This window comes from Haemaphysalis longicornis, unplaced genomic scaffold (genome assembly GCF_048455015.1).
Source record: "Haemaphysalis longicornis isolate Haplotype H1 unplaced genomic scaffold, Haemaphysalis longicornis Haplotype H1 scaffold_6, whole genome shotgun sequence".
Taxonomy (NCBI): domain Eukaryota; kingdom Metazoa; phylum Arthropoda; class Arachnida; order Ixodida; family Ixodidae; genus Haemaphysalis; species Haemaphysalis longicornis.
Genome location: NW_027526407.1, coordinates 193,146,281 through 193,161,846, shown reverse-complemented (window position 1 = coordinate 193,161,846; position 15,566 = coordinate 193,146,281). Strand labels below are relative to the sequence as shown.

The 15,566-nt window shown below is 47.5% G+C and overlaps 1 long non-coding RNA gene across 1 annotated transcript in view; it reads right to left on the bottom strand.

Annotated features, from left to right (window-relative positions):
• The window catches only part of LOC144142139 (uncharacterized), a 64,842-nt gene extending 50,255 nt beyond the window's left edge, over nucleotides 1-14,587 (bottom strand). Inside the window, exons 1-2 of the long non-coding RNA XR_013316855.1 lie at nucleotides 14,337-14,587; nucleotides 12,648-12,708 (exon numbers count right to left, since the gene is read on the bottom strand). This is a non-coding gene — a long non-coding RNA (uncharacterized LOC144142139). The remainder of the gene's footprint in view (nucleotides 1-12,647; nucleotides 12,709-14,336) is intronic.
• Nucleotides 14,588-15,566: the final 979 nt, after the last annotated feature.

Below are 15,566 nucleotides of genomic sequence, written 5' to 3'. Positions count from 1 at the left end.
TTCGCTTGGCAGTGTTCGCAGCAGCGCGGAGCAAAGCATCGCTCCATAGCTTTCGCTCTTCACACCCAGAGCCGTGAGTGCCGACAGGTTGCGCTGCATGTGATCGTAGAGGCGACGTAGGCTGTTAACCACATTTTCACTTCGTATGGTAGGCAAGCCCAGTAACTTGGTGAGATGTTCCTGGATAAGCACATCCGAGCGGCCAAAACACTTCTTCAAAAGCTCGATGACGTTGGCGTAGTTCGCTCCTGTCACTTGTAACCCAGCTACCGCCGATGCAGCTTTCCGAGTGAGTGTTTTATGTAGGTACAAGAACTTCTCCGGGTTAGAAAGAGATTCGTTATCGTAAATAGCCTGCCGAAACCGCTCTAGAACAGCTGCCCCTCCGTGACAGCCCCGCTACATCGTTGCAGCGCGAGCTTCGACAACGTCACATTCGAACTCTCAGAGCTCCGGTTACCGCCTGAAGGCGGCCGCGTTGCTTCGCTCTCTGTTTGTTTTTGCTCTTTGTGATTGTTGGGGCTCCTGTTCGAGCCTCGCTGTGCAAGTGACGACCGAGTCATCGTATTTTATGGTGCGGGCGTAGTTCTTCTCGGCTTCGTGTTCCAACACAAAGGGTGGCCTCCACTCCGTTTAGTTGTATTTTCAGGGCACTAATCCTAGCCTTTAGAAAGTTTAGGACCTTCTTTTCTGCGTGGCATTCAAACGCTGACTTCACTTCGAAAATCAGCTTCGTCACCTGAGTTCGCAATGCGGCTCTTTTCTGTTTGAACCCGTTCATAGCCCCGTTGTGGCGTGGTAGGCTCCTTTTGGCTCTTCGGCTTCGTTGGAATGACATCTTAGTCTTCGTGCGTGGGCGCGACAGAGTGAACTCGCGTTTCACTTCCACGTCTGTGTGCGTTTTTCATGTCCTTGGATTTTGATGTCTCGTCGCCGCCGATAGCCTCGTTGTTTCACGGCAAGCGTTGTTACTTTCGCGCGTTTTCGGCACCAAATAATAAAACTTTCAAAGACGCCAGACAGAGCTACACCATCCCCTTGGGAGGAACAAACAACGACTGAATTTATTTCGATAGTGCTGCTACCTACTCAGCGAGCTCGAGGCGGATATACAGTGTTGCCACATGGCTAGAAGAAAGAAACTGAAGTTGGGAGTTTCTACAGATTCATAAAATTACTGTAGCGAATATTTTATGCACACGTTGCTTGTTCTCTTATACTTTGGTTTTTTCAAGCCGTTTTTGTAATAATCTCATAAATTAGTAGGTGCATTCTGGGACTCACTGTTTTTGAATACGCATCATGTTGCATATTTGTTTTCTACTACTTCCATACAATTTCTATACACAAGGTGAACCATCGCACAGAAATAACATCCAGAGTCGTTGTGAGCAGGCTCGATTTGCAAGTCCTGCCCTAGTAGGTGTTCTCCCGAAGCGGAGAAAGAAGGTTATGCCACTGCAAACATTCAGAGGACGCATGTAGTTGGGCATGTCATACATTTCACTGATTTAGAGTTTCTGAAGCTGCATCCTGCTTAACCTGACGTCAATATTGTAACGGCGTAATTTGGTCTAGCACCGCTGCTGTTGGAGGACGAGTCCAGCGATGAAGCAATCGAACATTTTAGAGGTTCAAAACGTTAACTTGTTTAAATATTGACACTTCGATTTAAAACATAGAGGGAAAACGTTGGAACTAATACATAAAAATAGGAGAAAGCAGGCAATCAAGAGTACTTAACGAAGCATTGTTGGCGGGCGAAGGGCTCCCGGCGTCTGGCCCTGACGACTGGCAGCAAGTGGCTCCCCTGGTGCAACTGCCGCCCGCCGCCCTCAATAGCTGCCGGAGCCGCGTTATATTCGCTTCAAGCGGTCCGGTGGGGGATGTATTGGGGGAAAAAGTGCATCCTGGAGCGTGCGGACCTAATAAAACAAGGCTTTCTGCAGCCAACCGGCGAGACGCTTCTTAGCTCCAATCAGACATGTGCCCGCCAAAGTGAAAAGAAAAAATTAAACACAGACACAAGGCCGAACCCGCAAACGCGTGCTCGGGGAACCATGGGTGTAAAGAAAGTAGTTTAGACAAAACGCACTAAAGTAAACAAGGGGCAAAAAAGGAAGGTCGTCTAAAGAACACTGAGGACAAGGAGCCCGAACGCGACCAGCGCACACAACACGGGAAGAATGGAATGCCACTGCGGCGCGGTAAAACAAGCTGAGAGGATGGCTCGCTGCCCTCAATAGCCGGCGTCTCCTGGTCTGCCGACGGGCAAACACATGCGCTGGAGCCGTATCTCAGAAAAAAAGGGAGCCAGGGCCTAGCCGCGTCCTAATCGTTCTCACACAAAGCACTTGGAAGCAAGGGCCTTGTCTGCGGGCACATGACTAAAAACCACCAGAAAACATCAACAGACTTCCACTTCGCGACAATATTTTGTCGCTTCAGCTATTGTGAGACTGTGTTCCAGCGTTTCTCGACTGCGCCATGTTTCGCTCCGCATTTGGGTATTGCCTAATTTTTTCCAGACTTCACCGTTCTTGTGTTCACAAGAATACCCACTTCTTCATGGAGCAATGCCAGGATAGCTTTCGTTTATTACAAGTAGATAACGACTGGAGGTAAAACAGTTATTAAATTGAATGTATCCAGCAAAGTAAAAAACGCTATAATAACTAAGTGTCGGTAATGCTCCCAATTAAGTTAAAGTAAAAAGTTAAGTTAAAACATTTGTGCTCTGATAATGCCAAACCGAACGGCAAGGCCGCTATCGACAAGCGCTCGATGCCGCCGCCACCGCTACCACCATCTTTTAGGTATCCGGTGGCTGGATGATCGAAGGCCTCGGGAAATACGACGCACGCATTACAGGGACAACCACGACCAGTTAAACCTTTGCGATGCCGTTTTTGTGTACTAGCCTAGCCAATGAGAAAGTTGCACAAAATAACAAAAGAAGATATCGGTGCAAGCGGTGCAAATCTATCTAAAAGTAACAACATAGTTGTGAATAATACCCCGAACGTTACACCACGTTCCTTGTACTGTGTCTCGCTGTACGTAAAAGTCATAAAACGAGAGATGATATTACTACAGGGTAGTGGGTGACTCTGCAATAAATGGAACAAATGACTCTGAGGAGATGCAACAACAGGGGGACACGAAGTAGCGGTTGGCAGTTATTGTCGCTGTAATGGGAGTTATTGTCGCTGTAACGAGAGCTCTAGGTGGACCAAAAAGAAGTCACCGCTGAGGGTACATGCAAAGCGTATCAAATAAGCCTAGTCCTGCGCGGTTTAAACAATGAACACAACGTGCCGAGTATGCAAAATTTTGCGTTTGGCATTTTAAGAATGAACGAAATGACAATCGGCTGAATTTTTGCTTGTTTTTGGCGCAATATTTTGTTTTAGAAACCCAGTTACTCTGAGACACTTCAACGACTTCGGCACTTGTGCACGCGGACTGGCTACCCACCTTGCAAAAATAAACACTGTTGTCGCGCCTCATTATTGACGCGAGCTGGCAAAGGAGGTCGTGACAGTCATCATGAGCACTTGTGCGTCTTCGTGGTGCAGGGCACCTACCCGTATTACAGGTACAAGCCACTTTACCGCTACCTGTACCCGTAATGCAGGTACAGCTCGTCCTATGCGAGGGTTGTCTCCATCACAGAGGGCGAGCTGTTAGAAGCAGGGGCCATTGACACGGCGCAAGCTCACGTGCGCTTTGTATTTTATGTGTATTTTTTTGCCGACAATGATACTGCTGCAGAGAAAAAAAAACTGATACGTGGTTTCGACAAATGCCGCTCCTGCGCAGTGAAGCTCCTTTTGCCGGATAAATTCGTTCTTCCTAGTGTTATTAGGCTAAAATGTAGCGCTTGGAGAGCATGAATGGCGACTTCCGCCGATCTGTTGGAAGCTCTCCCTTGACGACGAGGTAACGCTAGCGCGTGTTACATCTTAAGACCTAAACGTAAATGTCCTCTGCAAATTTTGTATTATTTATTATAATTGATTATTGCTCTCAATCGTTGATTGAGTGTCATAAAGAGGGAGGAAGTACAATTGTGAGTACAAACAGAAAACCGAAAAACAATAAATGGCAATCACAAAGCAATGCCTGCAGGAAAACAGAATTGCAGTAGTTCACCTATACCTAAAATAAGCATCGATTTCACCGAAAAAAGAACTGCCGTAGTTCAACTATAACTAAAATAAGCATCGATTGCACTGTCTAAAGGTTGCACATCGGTTTGGTAAACGATTCCACTAGTCTCTAGCATCCGGAAAAAGTGATCACCGAAAAATGTCAGTGCCAGCCTTGAAAGGTTTATTTGGAGCATCACGGTTCACTCTCGCGCTAAGTTTTTTGGGATGGCGTATGTACTAGTCTATAGCTATGTTAACAGACCTTGAGTTATTCAAAACATTGTTTTAGGTTTTTATTTCCGTATTCTAATTTCAAGTGATTGAAATTGCACGAATCTAGCATATCAGTTACCTAATCCAGCCTGCTGTATCTACATCCTACAAACAGTGCTACCAGCCTCGGAATTTGGTGACCAAGTGTTTGTGGTGAGTGCCCCAAACCGCGGAGGCTTACTCCAGTGTATGCCGAATATATGGTTTGTATGCAAGAATGTTAACGTATTTTGGTATTTTATATAACTTCGCCGGTAGAAAAAAAAAGTGTTTTAAATGCCTCGCAACAAGGCGATTCAATATGGCGATGCCAAGGTAAGTTGTACGTAATTGTTGCCACAAAGTATTTATAATACGAAGTTTTACAGAGGTTTTTGCTCCCGATGTTGTACTGAAAACGTATAATATTTTTCTTGTTAGTGATGTGTACATACGCTATTTTGTTGAAGTAATTTGCATATGTCATTTGTAACACCACAATTCCAAATCACAGCAGCTTGCTGGCATATAAATCAAATATTCATCAGCATGAACTTTCATCTGAACAGTAGGCTTTACAATAGAGCTTTTGTCATTTATGTACAATAGAAATAACTGCGGGGCAAGCACAGAGCCTTGAGGCACATCTGAAAACATATCTGGCGCAGCTGGTACGGAACCATCAATCCTAACCGCATTCTTGCTGTTATTCAGGTAGGGGCCAATTCAATTGAAAACTCCATCACTGAATCCCCATTCTCGCAGTTTAAAAGGCAATTTAGCGTGGTTGACGACTTTGAAGGCTTTAGCAAAAGCAACACGTATTACATCAACCGGTTGGCAATTGTCTATAGCCGAGCTCAAATCCTGAATTGTTTGAATCAATTGCTGTAGTGTGGTCTTTTTGGCTTCTAAATCTGAGCAGACAGTCATGAAGTAGTTTATTGGCCTTCAAGTGAATAATAATATCTTTTGAAATATTATGCTTTAAAACTTTGCAGCAAACAGACGTTCGTGACACAGGAGGATAGTTGCGTATAATAATTTGGTTGCCGGCGTTAAACAAAGGTGTGACTATTGCGCAGAGCCAGTCCTCTGAAATAGAATATTTCTGAGAGTTTTCAAAAAGAATAACAAAGAAAAATGATACCCATTCTGCGTATCTTATCAGAAATGCAGTTGGTATTTTGTCCATATCACTAGCTATCTTCGTGTCAGGATTTAGCAACCGAGAAAAAACATTCGCGCCAATCCACTCTGTGAATGTTGTTGGGAAGCAAACCTTTCAACGGCAGCCACAAATATTTCCCATGCGACGACGCCTAAATTCACACACATCTCTCTATAAATAGTGAAACCAGAGAGGGGTGAAATTCACCTAACCATACCCTTTATTACTTTGTAGCGGCATCATCATCATCATCCTCACCACAGCACCACCCATCATCAACATCACCTACCCTCCGTCATCATCATTATCTAACACGGGTGCTGGCGTGGGCATTCAGAGCCACGCGCATGGAATAAATTGACATTCCTGTTGCGGACAGACGTCTAGGGCCGTCTCTCTCGCGCCTGATCGGCGCTCTGCAATTGGTGACCCGGACGTGATTGGGTTACCGTTTCTCGTCACCGGGCAGGAAGGGGAGCCATGACTGATGGCGACCAGACCCTGCCGTTGCCACCTGTTCTTGAAGGTGACCAGACCCAGCCTACACCACCGGTTACTCTAGCCACATCCACCGCGACGCTCCTGCTGCCAGCATTCTGGGATCAAAATCCTATTACCTGGTTCCTGCATGTGGAGTGCAGTTTTGAACAGGCCAAGATTACGTCGCAGGCGACAAAGTACCGCCGCGTCATCGCGTCTCTTCCGGCCACTGTGGTGAATGAGGTCGCTGATATTGTAGCTGCGTTCAGCGCCGCTCTACCGGCCAGGCCATACGACCAGTTTAAAGCATCCCTGCTCGAACGCACTGCCCTGTCCGAGCACTCGCCTATGCGGCGAGTGTTGTCCATGGAAGAGCTCGCCGACCGGCGACGGAATCAGTTGTTACGACACATGCGGCAACTTATTTGCCCTAGTGCACACACCAGGGACGACGCTTTGATGCGCGTGCTGTTTCTTCTGCGCCCTCCAGCTAACGTGCAGATGGTTTTGGCCGCTTCTTCCACAACAGATTTGAATGCGCTCGCTGCCCTGGCTGACAAGGTTATAGACGTTGTGACCCCACCCATTCAAGTTGCCTTTGCCGCCGCGCTTTCATCTTCGTCCAGCCATGCTACAAAACAGCGATATGCTCCATCCTATGTGGACCGGCTGTGCGACCGCCTCGACCAGCTCATCGTGGCCGGTACGCACTAGGGAACTTCGACACCAGGCGGGCATCGATGTCAACATTCGTCCACTCGCCGCCAATCACATTCGACCGAGCGTTTCCGGCGTAACTCTCCAGGAACAGGCGTTTGCTATTATCACCATAACTTTGGCGACCAGACTCGCCACACTCGGCTTCAGTGGTCCTGGTCGGGAAACCGCGTGGCCGAACACTAACGGCGACCAGTGGTCAAGGCCTCAGTGAGTGTCGCCTTTTCTATGTCGTTGACCGTACAACCGGAAAAAGGTTCTTGGTCGATACGGGAGCCCAGGTCAGCATCCTGCCCGCTACACGGTCGGAGCGCTTGTCCCCCTCGGCGACCATGTACCTCCAAGCTGTTAACGGCACTAGGATCCCTGGGTACAAGCAACACTCTCTCACATTGAACCTGGGGCTCCGCAGAGCTTTTCAATGGATTTTTATCGTGGCTAACGTCGGCTGCGTGATCATCGGAGCCGATTTTCTCACGCATCACGGCCTCCTTGTCAACAACGACGTCAAGCGGTCAAGCGACGACGTCTCCTTGATGCTACCACATTCCTTTCCATCCAAGGCATTGCTGTGCCGGCGACTACATATGTGGCACGTTCTTATCCAATGATGCCGAAGCGCCATTCGCGGCCTTGGTGTGGGAATGTCCGGAGTTGACACCGCTGCCCGACTGGAATAAACCTGTCAAGCATGACGTTCGTCACCACATATCCACGAAAGGCCCCCCCCATATCTTCGTTAGGCTCCCACGACTTGCCCCTGACAAAGACAAGGTCGCCCATGGCGAGTTGAATCACATGTTGGAGCTCGGTATCATACGCCCATCATCACGCAGCTGGGCCTCGCCACTTCACATGGCTCCCAAGAAGTTGGATCACATGTTGGAGCTCGGTATCATACGCCCATCATCAAGCAGCTGGGCCTCACCACTCCACATGGCTCCCAAGAAGTCAGATGATTGGCAAACCTGTGGGGAATATCGGTGCCTTAACACCAAGACTGTGCCCGACCCATCCGCTCCCCAACATTCAAAGCTTCACGGCTTTCCTTCAGTGTGCTACCATTTTCTCCAAAATAGCCCTCGTTTCCGGATATCATCAAATTCCCTTCGCCAAAGAAGACGTCCCAAAAACGGCCATCAGGACTCCTTTTGGTCTTTTTGAATATGTCCGCAAGCCGTTTGAAGTACGCAATAGAGCGTAGTCCTTTCACAGATTCATCGACTTCGTCACGCATGGCTACCCTTCGTGTTTGCGTCCGTCGATGATATCCTCGTAGCCAGTTATCCCTGCAGGAACACCTGCAGCATCTTCGCCTCCTTCTTGAATGGCTGTCTGCACACGGCGTCGACCTCAACATGGCGAAAAGTGAGTTCGGCGTGTCGTCATTGCAATTCCTTGGCCATCATCTCGACTCCACTGGCATCAGACCTCTCTCTGCAAAAGTTGAGGCCATAAGAGATTTCCTGAAGCCCACCTCCGTGACGAAACTTCGTCAGTTCCTCGGCTTGGTAAATTTTTAACGCCGTTTTATACCAAATTGTGCCACCCTTCTCGCCCCCATACACCCCCTTCTTGGTACTAAATCTGGTGATTCGGCGCTGCCTTGGGACCAAGCTGCTTAAGAGGCGTTCTCGGCTATCAAGAGTGCCTTAGCGGACGCCGCTCTCTTGGCCCATTCAAAAGCGGACACCCCGCTCGCGCTGATGACCGGCGTATCCAGTACCGCGGTTGGCCCTGTACTTAGCAATAGATCAAGGGCAGCTGGCAGCCTCTCGCCTTTTAAAGCAAAGCTTCTTACCTCTACCCGCCAACGGTTCTTGCGCTACCGTTGGTGTCAACAGAAAACTCTCGCAAACAAATAAAATAGTTCACTGGCACCGCTAGGAACCGAACCTGGAACTAATACAGTAACAAATCCAGAGTCCGTTGTCTTACCGATTCAGCTACGAGCCCACGCGGATACGGGGAAGACATGTGGTGCACTCACCAAGCACATCTACGGGTTTACCCCTGCATTCTCGCTGGATGCCACGAGATTGGGATTAAAGGAAGCTCACACCAACCCATGTCATCTCACTTCTAGTACGCCACTGTGCTAAAGCCTGTGGCTTCAGTGTTCACGCAAAAAATCTCCGCTCCTTGTCATGCGGCCTCATGCAAAATGGCACCTCAAGCAACATAATCAAATGCGCCTTCATGGCCAGGCCATCACTCAAAGCCCCAAAATCAAGATCGTGGGCCTACATCTTTAGGCCAACTCCAAGTCTGACGTATCATTGCAGCGCCTCAAACACAGTAAAATTAATAAAATCATACACATTATCAGGCGAGTTGCCACCAAGAAGCGAGTCCTCAAGGAATCCAATACCTTTCGATTACTTCAAGCTTCTGTCCTCTCGAGAATAAATAACATTACCCGCTGTCTTCTTGTCGGCAAGGAGGACATAACGAGGCTTCATATAATGATGTGAAAGGCGGTTGAGCAAGCCATTGTTCTTCCCATGAGTGCGTCCCCAGAGAGGCTGCTTAGCACGGGCCTCTACAATACAGAAGAAGAGCTGATAGAGGGCCATCATTCTATCTAGAAGCTCCGAATGAGCAGAACTACGGCGGGACGCTCCATCCTTCACCAGATTGGCCGGGCAGCACAGAAAGTCACTCCTCTTGATATGCTCCTGGACTTTTTGCGATGCCTTACCGTGTAATGCCTGACCGTGCAATGCCTCAGCAATGCCTCACCGCCTAATGGTCTCTTCTGCGCTAACCCACAAAACAAGTTCCGGGCCAAAACCGCATTTCTATTTACTACACCAGCGCTCCGCTCTTCCAATCTCTTCACATGCGTTGTCTGTATTTTGTTCGTCAGTTTCCATTTCATCAGAGCCGCAGTGAGCCGACACAAAACTTTGCTCCCGCTCCTTTCCCCCACCCATGCCGTTTTCTCACTATAGCCACTGCCTTTCCTGTTTTTGTTCTTTTTCCGTTTCTTCCTCTCTTTTTTCTCTTTAGTTTTACCCTCTCCGCAGTCCCAAGCCCCGCCAGTGCCGTGTTGTTACCAGATTTGTTACTGTCTCTGGCGTGTTCTCCTCGTTGATGAGGGAGAGGAAGGCAGAAATTCCTCGCTTGCAGTGTGCATAAGGTTTCTGCCTGCATTCTAGGATTGTCCCTGAAGAAGGAAGTTCCACTTCCAAGCTGTTGGACTAATTTATAATAAACTTTACAATATATATATATATATATATATATATATATATATATAAATATATATTGTGGTACCGGGGTTCTTGCACCCGGCCGCGGTTCCCCAGAAAGACACTGAGCCCCCTCGATCACACCTTTACTTGGAGTCCCGCTCCGCCAAGGTCCACCGCTCAGCCGATCCGGCTGCACACACGTAGCCCAGCCGAGTCCGCCACCCAGCCGAGTCCGCCATGTTCCATCCTCGCTCCTCTCGCCCCACCTCCTCATCCTCAGCCGGCACATGTCCATCCCGTGGAATTGTCCCCCGCCACTATTGCCGGATTACCACACTCTCCCCCCCTCCGAAGAAAAGGCCGACGTTGGCTGCCCTCGGCTGCAGTCGTCGGCACTCTCGAGGGACTCCCACGGCTCAGCCCGGATGGCAGTAGACCGGTGCCACAGGTGGCCTCCTAAGACCCTGGGGTCCTTGCAGAAGGTCCAAACGTGGCAAAGTCCTGTCCACGGGCCTTGCTCCGCGGGTCGCGTCGGCACTCTCGGGGGACTCCCACGGCTCAGCCCGGATGGCAGTAGACCGGTGCCACAGGTGGCCTCCTAAGACCCTGGGGTCCTCGCAGAAGGTCCAAACGTGGCAAGGTCCTGTCCGCGGGCCTTGCTCCGCGGGGGTGGTGCCCGGCGCAGTCGTCAGCAGCTGTCCTCCTCGAGCTCCTGCTTCATCTTGGCGAACTCCTCCTTGGTTATGGAGCCCTCGCCCTCGCCGAGCTTCTGGGGCTTCTCCCGCGAGGCGTCGAAGTCCGGCCGCGGAGAGGCCGGGGGAATGATCATCCCGGCGTAGTCCTCGCTCTCCTCCAGGGCGTCATGGAGCCAGATAAACTCCTCGTGCTGCCGAAGCACAGAGAACTCCGGCTTCTGGAAGTCCGACAGCGTCGTCTTGGTGTGGACAGTGAACTTGACCTTGTCCCTCTCGCTGAGGGCATCCGAGATGTCCACCACCAGAGACTGGTCCGCCAGGTCGATCGTGTCTGACCACATCTTCAGCGAGCTGTCGGTCACATTTGCCGCGGAACACCAAAACGAGGAAGAAGACCACAATGCCCTTCCTAGGAACCACGGCCGGCCCCACGTTGGGCGCCAAATGTGGTACCGGGGTTCTTGCACCCGGCCGCGGTTCCCCAGAAAGACACTGAGCCCCCTCGATCACACCTTTACTTGGAGTCCCGCTCCGCCAAGGTCCACCGCTCAGCCGATCCGGCTGCATACACGTAGCCCAGCCGAGTCCGCCACCCAGCCGAGTCCGCCATGTTCCATCCTCGCTCCTCTCGCGCCACCTCCTCATCCTCAGCCGGCACATGTCCATCCCGTGGAATTGTCCCCCGCCACTATTGCCGGATTACCACAATATATATATATATATCTACGTCTACATGCATTTCCTTTCACATAACATGCAACCTCTCGGTAGTCGCACGAATATGGAATGCAGAATATAAAATTGGCCTATTCATTTATTCACATGAGCCGGGGACGGTTCGTGTGCTACTTCTTCATGTCATTTGATTGTTTGTTTGTCTTCTTCATTAAACTCATCCAACCTCACTGGTAGCCTTTTTGGGTGGACTCCATATACCGGGGCGACGTTGCCACACAACGACAGGTCGTTAATGTCCTCTTTGCGTCAGGGATACGGGCTGCCAATGCGGCAGCCCTCACACAGAACGAAACAGTCAGCATAGAAAACATTTATGATAAAACCGGCATGTTGCATCGATTCCACACGTCAGTATTTTCAGAACGCTTGTGGATGCGGGGAATTATGGTTTGAGTAATGGGCCTTTCGTTTTGCCGGATACCTTTGTTTTAGAATGCTGTGTTTTATTTTGAATACTTATGACTCTTGCAGTGGACTTCAAAAAGCGTTTGCTTACGTACAGACATTACTGTGAACTCAGATTTGGCAGTGCCTAATTTGTAAATCTAGGACTACAATGCGTTTTCATTGCTACCTAATAATTATGTTTTCAGAAGGAAGACAGAAACCATTTATGGTGTTATAGAGGGCTCAACAGGGTACATTGTGACAATTTTATTAACAAACTAGAAACACTAAATTTATACACGCCCTGTTTTCTCCCATGATGCACCCAATGTTTGAATACACCGGTGTCATTTATGTAGCAGTGACGGGTAGCGCACTCTGTTTAAGGTATTAGAATTTTTTGCGGAGGCAAGTAATAAGGCACATCAGATGAACAAAGATGAATACTTGTATAAGGGGTCTCTTAGAAACTCGCTGCCGCAGTGGATTTGTATGGAAATAAATCTAAGTTTACATTTTATTTCCCTCCTACCAAAAGCGGCAAAATCTGATAATGTATCCCACTACATAAGAATTCTTAGAGTTAGTTTACCTAATATTTTTCGCAACGGTGTCTATGGGAGATAGTGTAATGTTGGTCATAATTTTTACGCAAATGTTTTTTCAAGAAAGTGCAGTTAAAACTTCAGCATCGTCAAACCCACATCTTTTTCCCGTATTTGCTTTTTGCCCGGTACCTCGTTATCTGCCCTATTTTAGAAATGTTATAAACAGGTGGGGTATAATGTTGTATATATTGTCAGCAAATCCTCGGAAAACCACAAAAGCTGGTAAAATTAGAAGAAAAATTGCTCACGTGTGTCTTTGAGCAGTGCTTCTTGGAAAGCGACGGCCGATAGGCTGCTTGAACTGTGTTGCTGAAAAAAGTATTCGTCTTGCTAAAACGTGTGGAACACAGACGTTAAGCACATCGGCTGCTTTAAATGTGAAAGACATTTTAGTGTTTGAGAATTGACCTTTATACGGGTAGCATGAGAAAACAAAAGTATTAGGACGGGGGGGGGGGGCGGCAACCGCTCCAGCCGGAATCATGACAATGAATACATTGCGGGTGGCGCAGAAGAACGACACACTTCTCAGGTAAAATAGAACGACTGAATTTAGAAGCTCGGTGTTTGAATTCTCGAACTGTTCGTATTTTTACTTGCGACCAGCACCTTATAATTTTGTATACCCGCAAAAAAAGTGACCTAGAAACAGTAACACAGAACCTCCTAGTGGAACTTCTTTCGTGTCACGTTATTAACGTACTGAACAGTAGGACACAAATCGCCTTTACTGTAAAGAAACGACTCGTATTGCTCCTCCCTCTATGATATTGACCAGACTCCGTACGTGGTTACCACGTTGGGTCGCCGGTGATGTACCCCTTGGGAGTACCCAACGTTTTCAGTTCAATGGGTTTTTGTTAGGTTTTCTTTATGCGAAAATAGGCAGGACTATGGAGAATAACCAGTTCTTCTAGGGTCCTAAACGTAATCTTTGCCTTTAGAACCACTCACTTTTCTTCAAACTCCACTTGTTCTTGTTCGATACTACAAGAAATAATTTGTTCCAGATATTGGCGTCATTGGAAACGATACGTGGTTTTAAACTATGACTATCTCACGCTGAAGCACCTAAAATGGGAATCGCGCAACGGCTCGGAACAGTAGCTCGTACTTGTAATCCAGCGTGAAAGGAGGCCGCGGTGTCAATGTTGCGCACTAACCACTCCACACATGTCGTACAGTTCGTTTTATGGTACTCATGGGGCCGGGAGGTTTGCAAACCCAAGTAACCGGAGCCAGGCAGAGGCCCAGAATGCGAGCTGATGGACAGCCTAGGGAACTGATGAGCCTTTGTAACGCAATTTCTTGTAGGGTAGGGGTCTGAGTGGCAGGGAGTTATCCAGAACTAGCTCCCCAACCAACTACTTCACTCACGCTGCAGAGACGCACCAAGGGGCCGGGAAAGGTCTGGAATCGCTGTAACCTGAAGCAGGGAAAGGGCCCACTGTGTGTTCTGGTCGGTGGCTGGGGGAAGTGATGAGCGCCTTTAACCCAATCCCCTGGGGGCTAGGCTGTAGAGTCAAAGATAGTTCTGCAGAACTGCTGCAGGATGGCCCTAAAACTCCCCGTGGCCCTAAAACTCACCGAAGTTCAATCTTGTAAACGGGGAACCTTCTGGAAGATGTTAAGTAAGGATAGTAAGGGTCACCCATATGATGCGAGGCATGGCTACTCCGCGGCTTCATCAGACGAGGATGGTAATGTCCGGCTACTGCCTTTCCTCCTGACCAACGTTGCCAGTTCACCTGGCTGGGCATAGCTATTTTTTTTCTTTGGCATAAAGTTTGGTAATCTGCGGCAAGAAATGCAGCAACGAGCAAGATCGTTCTTTTTAAACAATATTTAGGCGATATTGTTCCTAATAGCAAACCCGGCACTAACGAGAAATACCCATAACGTTGGCTGGGCTGCGCAACAATGGGTGAGACACTTACGTTGTGTGTATGATGAGAACCTCCAGTGCAATAAGCAGAACAAAAATAATTTTTGTTTGACTTGCCATAGCCGCAGGTGTATAGCTCCCAGGGATTGGGGAATTATGCTAGATATGCGGATACTTTAGTTGCCTGTAAAATAATGTGCTTTCACTGCAACCAATTCTCACAAAATGTGACCACAGAGAACATTCTCCATCCTTTTTAAACGAGAATAATGTTGGGAAATATCATATAAATCCCCACTCTGACCTCAAGAGTGCTTAACAAGGCGTGTCGTTCTCTGCAAAAAAATACATATCTGATGACGAGCCTTTATGTTTTGGAAGTTGAATTTTTGTAGTCATTTCAAAATTTTATATTTGAAACTTTAAACAACGCAAGCTATTTTTCTAATCTTAGTATGTCAGGAAAACAAGCTTTTGCCGAAGCAAACAGCTAGATGTTGACGGGGCACTTCTTGTGAAGAAATTTTCATAGTGCGCAGTTTGTGATAACAAAGGGTAGAATCAAAAACCATAATTTAAGGCATGTCGCCTTCAAATGACAAAATGTAAGTAGTTAGAAAAGAAGCAAGTTTAAAACCAAACAAGCTCGAGTGTATGTCAGAAATGCTGTATTTTTAGTGACTCTGAAATTCGGGGAAAACAAAAAAACACAAGTAGTAACCTCAATTAATATTGTTTCGGTGTTTTCCCTTTTTAAATCGTACTATACAGAGACCACCCAGACATATATATATATATATATATATATATATATATATATATATATATATATATATATATATATATATATATATCACCGAAATAAGGGTTGGCAGTCAAGAAAACCTCGGAAAACAAAAAGGAGGCTGTGGTAGGTGATTGAAACAGATAAATAATTTGGAAAGAAAGAAAGAAAGCGGAGAAAAAATGCCCGCCAGGAGGGATCGCAACCACGACCTCCAGAATACCGGTCTGGTGCGATAACCACTACGCTACCGGCGAGGCGATTTTCCTCCCCGCCTTCTGGGGTATTTATGTCAATGTAATGTTTTTTCCTGTGCTTGGGGGTGGTAGGCAGCGCCACTCTGACTTCTCGGGGTGAAAGGGACCTTTTTTTTAATCCCCGCGCCGTGACTCAAGTGTCTATGATATATATATAAATATATATATATATATATATATATATATATATATATATATATATATATATATATATATATATACATATATATATATATATTAA